At 45.4% G+C, this 6,072-nt stretch overlaps 1 protein-coding gene across 1 annotated transcript in view; it reads right to left on the bottom strand.

The window, feature by feature from the left end:
• EXT2 (exostosin glycosyltransferase 2) overlaps positions 1 to 4,461 on the bottom strand; it is a 399,733-nt gene extending 395,272 nt beyond the window's left edge. The window contains exon 1 of the mRNA XM_085643454.1: positions 4,325 to 4,461. The gene's annotated coding sequence lies outside the window, so the exon portion shown is untranslated. The remainder of the gene's footprint in view (positions 1 to 4,324) is intronic.
• Positions 4,462 to 6,072: the final 1,611 nt, after the last annotated feature.

Raw genomic sequence — 6,072 nt, forward strand, 5'->3', positions numbered from 1 at the left:
AAATGTCATACACCACTGTATGATCTGTAGGCCTGGGTGGAATTCCGCTGTGCGGAACTTCAGGAAGTGACCAAAAAACTCTGCTGCGTAGAGTTCTGAAAGCAGCGGAGTGCGTTAGGTCACGCCATTCGCGCTGATCTTTTAGTGCCAGGTGTTTGTCCCAACCTGAAAAAATCAGAGCGAAAGGCACCATGCGCAGCACGAGGGCGGTGCTTCTTGCTGTCGCTCAAGTAGATGTTCTACTCGAGGGGCAGCTTCCTCAAGGCGAACAGAAGGTTTCTGACCGCGAGCAGTAATAATAATAATCCACATTTGTAAAGCGCAAACAATCACCTGTAAGGCGCTGGGGGCCGTCGGGAAGATTAAGCAAGCTATTGCCCAGAGTCACATGGTGCTGGGCTAATCTGCCACAGGTACCAGGGATCGAACCGTGATCCCCAGATTCCGGAGTCAGTCGCCCTGGCCGTGGTGCCACACCTCTTCCACAGAAGAAGCAGTAGTGGCCATCCGCAACTGCCCGCTTTGAGAAATCTCGCCGTGAGGTGGTCCAGTGTAAGATTTTCCTCACTCGCGCTGTCCAACTTAACTTTGGGAAGCATGAGCAAGGACAAAACTCCTTCAGAACTCCAAGCGCTATGCAGATTGGAAAAAGCTCTAGAAGCTCCACGAGCAGAGCGGAATTCCACGCCCAGGCCTAATTATTTGCCCTATCACTCTACACAATTCCAACAGTTACCTCAAACTACGTTTTTATAATAACATACTTATACTGTTCTTGGTAATTAACAGGCGTTAGCATTAACTAATTTATTTGTTCTCAATGTATCGACTTCAGAAAGATAACAGTCTGAGTTGGCTCTGTTGAAATGCAAACTGTTATCTGCAAATTTCTCGTGGATTTCAGATATGCATTTCTTGCCTTTAAAATGTACCCTCAGATCACCAATAAGTTTTGTGGACCCCAGCAAGGTCAGTTTACTATTTTAACTTCAGTCCCAGAATATCAGGAAAATCGCAGCTTTCCGAAAAAACAGCCCAGAAGTACCATTTACTATTGTAATCTAGTCCTGGAATATTACAGAGAAAGTTCAAATTACTCAAAATATTTTGAAAGAGTGTTGTATTCAGTGCCAGTGAAAGCAGTCTCAGTTTGTATGGTTTGGGGGGAGTGTTATCACAACATGCTGGTAAGGAAGAGTGGAATGTAGCATTCGCTTATCGTACCCTTAATGAAACAGAGGCGATATGCGGTTATTGAAAGAGAGTTAGTAGCTTGTGAATGGGCAGTGGAACATTTCCACAATTATGTTTGGGGGGCTCGTTTTGTTTTGAGGATGGACCATAAGCCGCTTGTAACCATTTTGTCACCTGGGGATGGTCAGAGAGCGACTGCAAGCATAGCATGGTTAATGTCCCGCATGCAAGAGTGAAATTTCCAAGTTGAAAATGTGCCAGGGAGAATTATTGTGACAGAGGATTCTCTTTCCAGGTTGCCTTGTGACACGGAAGGAGAGGGGTGATAAAAGACATTGCGGCCAGTATTGAGGAAGTGGTGTCAGGTAGGTTTGGTACTATTACTGCAGAGATGTGGAGGGATGCCATGGAGGGCGACAGTGTGCTTCTTAACGTTACAGAGTGTGTGAGAGAAGGATGGCTTCCTAAGGGAGAGAATTCTGCAGATTGGTTTCCTTTTTGGAAAGTCTCAGGGGAATTGGAAATGGAGGGAGATCTTGTTTTCTTCTGGATCGTATTTTGACTGTGGCTCATGAGGGGCATCTGGGTACGTCCACCATGAAGAGATTAGTTAGAACTGTGTTCTGGTGGCCTGGTTTGGACAGATTTGTAGACAGAATAGTCAGAGAATGCTCTGATTGTGCTAGCAGTGAAAAGATGTGAAAAATCAGCCCTGCTTCCTTAGTTCTTGTTGAGTGGCCAGAGTTTCCATGGCAAAAAAGTGGGGTTTGACAATTCAGGACCATTTAATTTTTTGCCTTGCGATTGCAGATTTGCTTTGGAAATGATTGATTATCATTCAAAGTGGCCTGAAGTAAAATTCTTACCACAAGTCAATACTTCTAACGTGATTGAGTTTTTTAAAGAAATGTTTGCTACAGAGAGATATCCTGAGTTACTCCTCACTGACAATGGAGTGCAAATGAAATACCAGGATATGGAGGATTTTCTTGGATTTTTTAACATTCGGCAAGTCACCACAGCTTTGTGCGAACCCTAAGGTAAAGGTCAAGTGGAAAGATATAATAGAGTTTTGAAACAGGACATTCTATGGGTACGTAGTTTCGGTGTAGAATGGAAGGACAAGTTGAGAGAAATTGTGGCTGTACCGCATAAGGGCTCTTCTCTGGCCCTTCACTGTCTTAACACTGGCTGTACTACTGATCTTGTAACTAACCTGAATAAATCATCTGAATCATACCTACCAGTGTGGACTTGATTACTACAAACTCGTCATACCACCACTGAGGTTAGTCCCTTTAAGTTACTGAAAGGAAGGGAACCTATCTCCAAGTTGTGCCCGTGGTGGTTTAAGAAGAAAATAGGTGAAACATCTTGTGGGAGAAGTAAGGAAGTAGCTGTGAGAGTGGGGGAAAAACAGTTGAGGTGTAAACACTATTATGATGTAAGTATGAAAGTGAAGCAACCTCATTTTGTTGTAGGGGAGTGGGTCAGGATACGCAAACCGGGGATGGTGGCCAAAGAGGAGGTTACGTTTGGGAATCCCATCAAAGTAATAAAAGTCCATTGTAATAGTGTTATCACGCAGGATGGTGGGGTATGGAATATCAGGAGAGTGGCTAAAAGTAATGGTGTCAGTTCCTTTGACTTTAGGAACGTTTGAGGAAAATTGGTCCATTGTTTTATTGGCCATTTTCATTTTCTTAGTTTTGTTTAGGAGGGGAAATGTGTTATATCTGTATATATTTATCCCTTGTCCCTTTCCCTTAAAGCTTTATATATCTTTGATTCTGGCACATGCCAGCTCAAGGTGGGAGTTCTAAACAGAACTGGAATTCTGCATATGACTGATCTGCTGGATGGTACTGTGCCATTGAAGATTAAACTTCTCTTTCTTAACTTATGGTCAGTTTCCTAAATTTACAGAGTTTTGTGGACTCCAGGAAGTTCAATTTACTATTCTAACTCTAGTCTCAGGATATCAGGATAAAGCGCAGCTTTGCCAAAAAATCAGCCCAGAAGTCCCATTTACTAATGTAATAGGGAGAAAGTTAAAAATACCCAAAATATTTTGAAAGAGTATTGAAATATTATTCACTGCCAGTGAAAGCTGTCCAGGGCACCTTTGAAGCAGAAAACTAGAACAACTATTCTACTTGCAAGAGTTTAACTCACTGGTCTCTATTACCAGCGTACTATGTAGTCTTTCTTAATGTGATCATCCCATGGAAAGCCTGCCTACATCCCCCTCATGTCTTGTAATACACAGTCACACACGATTTATTGTATGGCATTCCAACTCACTCCTCTCATTAGGAAATCCTTGAACGTTTTCAGTCCTCACACTTCCCCCATACCATAGCAAACAAATTCAAGGTTGACGAGTTTCCCAACTTTTTACCCACAGTAGAGCCTTCTGCTTCCCTACAGAAGAGCACTGCAACTTTGCACATAAAGAAATATATTTTCTTCCAAACAGTTCCTCTCTCGCCACTGTAGGACTGGACATCAAATTCAGTCCTGGCAAAACTTTTCAAACAGTCCTACACTGGAGAAGGCTGCAGTTAAAATGTTGTTATTGGGGTATGCTAGGGTCATAACAGCCCACCATGCTCACAAAGCATACTTGTCAAACCACCTGCATTTGGCGGCTGTCACCGACTTTTTACTTCTGGCAAAACGCCTATAATAGGGCGTAAAAGTGACCCGTTTTTCAAAACCTATATAAGGCTCTAAAAAGAGTTCACTCTCCATTGGCTTTAGTGAGATCACGCTCCTACACATCTTACCACCGTATTTTTTAGGCAAGAGGTTGACAGTATTTAAAATCAGTCCCTTAACATGCATCCTATGCGGAAAGGACAGAGTTGAAGAATGGCCAATACAGTCCTGTCTCTCACCTGCATTAATACAGTGAATCACTCTCTCGACCATTTTTTGATCTATGATTTCCCTCTTCACACCATCTCTTCCCACGCCCTTCTTCTAGGGATAGCTATACGTTCTTCCCTAACCATGCCCATGTCCTATCTCCTCTATGTGCCATCCTCTCCTTCAAATTGCACCTCCAGTCCTCTACGACCTTTCTCATTGCTTGCCTTCTCCGGCTCTACCTGCCCTCCCTCCTCACCTGCTGCCGCTGCTCCCTGAAAACTGCGTTTACGGCTTCATGCCTGTCCAGGTACTGCCTCGGTACCAGGCATCAGTTCCGGCTGCCAGTGCCAAAACAGCAGCAGTGCACACCGGAAACAGCCATGGGGGAAGCCCTAACAGAGGGGAAGCCTGGCAGGCCACTTCCGGCTAACGCGGCGGCCATCTTGGAGTGTCAGGGCTCCCGAGCAGTCTTTAGACCGCAGGCATACGCAGCGGCCATCTTGGAGTGTCGGGGCCCACCGGTTCTCTTCAGGCCGCAGTTATGCGGCGGCCACGGGCCATCTATAGCCCATCGGCAGTGTTAGATTTCGAATTCCAGAAAGTGCTGGTGCGAAGGCTCATCTCAGGGCAGACATGCCAACCCTCCCGATTCAGTCGGGAGACTACCGATTTCAAGGCTAGTCTCCCGCCTCCCGATTCCTGCAAGCAAAAACCCGATTCCTCGGGGGTTTCAGCTGACAGGGCTTGGTATTGTGTAACGTGCTAATTCTTCCAGGAATAGTCTGAGTAGGGATGCAGGGGTTCTAGAAGTGGTGAAAACCCAACAAAGGCCCATTAACAAGCGAATGGTCTATTAGACCTGTGAAATACTCGGGGGCGGCTGTGTGTGTGCCCGGGAAGCTGTTCCAGCCCTGGTTGTCACACACCAGGGGGGCTTGGTGGGGTGTATGCACTGCCAGCAACCTGCCAGGCCAGTGCACAACACTTACATCACCCTCTCTCTTCCTGCCATTGCGCTCCATGCTTCTGAAATGTAAGAAAAAAACGTGCATTTGCGTTTCAAATGTCCAGTCCTGCAGCAGCACACTTCCAAAGCCCATACATGACAGTGACCCGATTCAAGGCCCCTTTCTCGCGATTTTATTTTTTAAATCTCCCACTTTGTCATCTGAAATGTTGGCATGTATGTCTTAGGGCTAAAAACTAGGATTAGCAACGTCACATTCCACCAGCAGTTTTTAAACCCCAGTCGGCTCCCTTAGCAGTCCATGAACGCCGCCACGGTCACGGTACTGCAGACCCAGGCATGACGTCAGTATACTTCATTCGTAGTTGCGGACTGGAGAGGAGCGACAGGAAGAGGTTTAACGTCAGCTTTTTTGGCATGGTGTGTGAGCGCCACACGTGTCGTTCCCATAATACATGCTTGTTAATTAAAGGCTTATGGACAGGGCTTTAAGTGGGTTAAAAAAACTTGGGCGGGGAGGGTCTCATAAAGGGGCGTGGCTTTAAACATGTAATCTAAAAATCAGTGCTTAGCGTAGTGTGCCGCCCTGCTTGAATTTAGCTGTTTCTGTCATTGCATCCAGATATATGATACAACAAGTAACATCATGTCTACACCAAGTCAAGACTTTTGGCTAAGTCAGTGTTTGTTAGTTGCATAAGATAAATAAGCATCAACTATGGCCTGTATATAATATTGAAAAAGCTTCTACTTAAAGCCCTGGTGACACCACGACAATGTTGCTGCTCCTGAGTTTCGAAAAGAGAGGTAAATCCAGAGAGAAAATGACTCTCTTTAAGGGATTTCCCTTACTCTACAACACTCACCTGGCATGACGTCATGTCGTAACTTCTCCACTAGTTAGAAGTAAGCAGTGTGAGCACGTGCACATCGATGTGCCTGCAGTCCGGCATGGCACAAAACAGAGCCCAAAAGAGACCCTTTTCGAGGCCCCCTTAAAAAAAACTGTCGGTGCTCAGCATCGGTGAGACCTGGCC

The sequence above is a fragment of the Triturus cristatus genome, chromosome 3_1 (assembly GCF_964204655.1).
Source record: "Triturus cristatus chromosome 3_1, aTriCri1.1, whole genome shotgun sequence".
Classification (NCBI taxonomy): domain Eukaryota; kingdom Metazoa; phylum Chordata; class Amphibia; order Caudata; family Salamandridae; genus Triturus; species Triturus cristatus.